Genomic DNA, 1371 nt, shown 5'->3' on the forward strand with positions numbered 1-1371 from the left:
CATGGACACCCCATAACTCCCCATGGGAGAATTCCATACTCCCAGCACCCCAAGGACACCCCATAACCCCCCATGGCAGCGTTCCATACCCCTGACACCCCAGGGACACCCCATAACCCCCCATGGGAGAATTCCATACTCCCAGCACCCCAAGGACACCCCATAAACCACCCCCCCCCATGGCAGCGTTCCATACCCCTGACACCCCATGGACACCCCATAACCCCCCATGGGAGAATTCCATACTCCCAGCACCCCAAGGACACCCCATAAACCACCTCCCCCCATGGCAGCGTTCCATACCCCTGACACCCCATGGACACCCCATAACCCTCCATGGGAGAATTCCATACTCCCAGCACTCCAAGGACACCCCTTAACCCCCCATCCCGGAATTCCATACTCCCAGCACTCCAAGGACATCCCGTAACCCCCCATCCCGGAATTCCATACTCCCAGCACTCCAAGGACACCCCATAACCCCCCATGGGAGAATTCCATACTCCAAGCACGCCAGGGACATCCCATAAACCCCCCCATGGCAGCGTTCCGTACCCCTGACACCCCATAACCCCCATCCCAGAATTCCATACTCCTAGCACTCCAGAGATACCCCATAACCCCCCATTCCCTGTTCCCAGGGACACCCCATAACTCCCCATAACTCCCCACATTCCCAGCACCCCAGGACCACCCCATAACTCCCCATAACCCCCCATAACTCCCCCATTCCCCGTTCCCAAGATCACCCCAGGATCACCCCATAACTCCCCATAACTCCCCAATTCCCTATTCCCAGGGACACCCCATAACTCCCCATAACTCCCCCATTCCCCGTTCCCGGGATCACCCCATAACTCCCCTCATTCCCTGTTCCCAGGATCACCCCATAACCCCCCATAACCCCCCATAACTCCCCACATTCCCAGCACTCCAGATCACCCCATAACTCCCCATAACTCCCCAATTCCCTATTCCCAGGGACACCCCATAACTCCCCATAACTCCCCCATTCCCCGTTCCCAGGATCACCCCGTAACTCCCCATAACTCCCCATAACTCCCCTCATTCCCAGCACCCCAGGATCACCCCAGGATCACCCCATAACCCCCCATAACCCCCCATAACTCCCCCGTTCCCCGTTCCCACCCCCCCCCCGTATCCTCCCCCCCATCCCGGCCCCCCCCGCTTCCCCCCACGCTCCCTCCGCCGTTCCCTGGCCCCGCCCACCCCATATCCTGACCAATGGCAGCGCGGGGGTGTGTCCTTAAGCCACGCCCCCTGTCCCAGCGGACCAATGGGCGTGGCGGGGGCGTGGCGGGGGCGTGGCGCGGCGCGGCCCCACGTGCTGGCGGCGGCGGCGGCGGCGGG

The sequence above is a fragment of the Catharus ustulatus genome, chromosome 4 (genome assembly GCF_009819885.2).
Source record: "Catharus ustulatus isolate bCatUst1 chromosome 4, bCatUst1.pri.v2, whole genome shotgun sequence".
In the NCBI taxonomy this organism is placed as follows: Eukaryota; Metazoa; Chordata; class Aves; order Passeriformes; family Turdidae; genus Catharus; species Catharus ustulatus.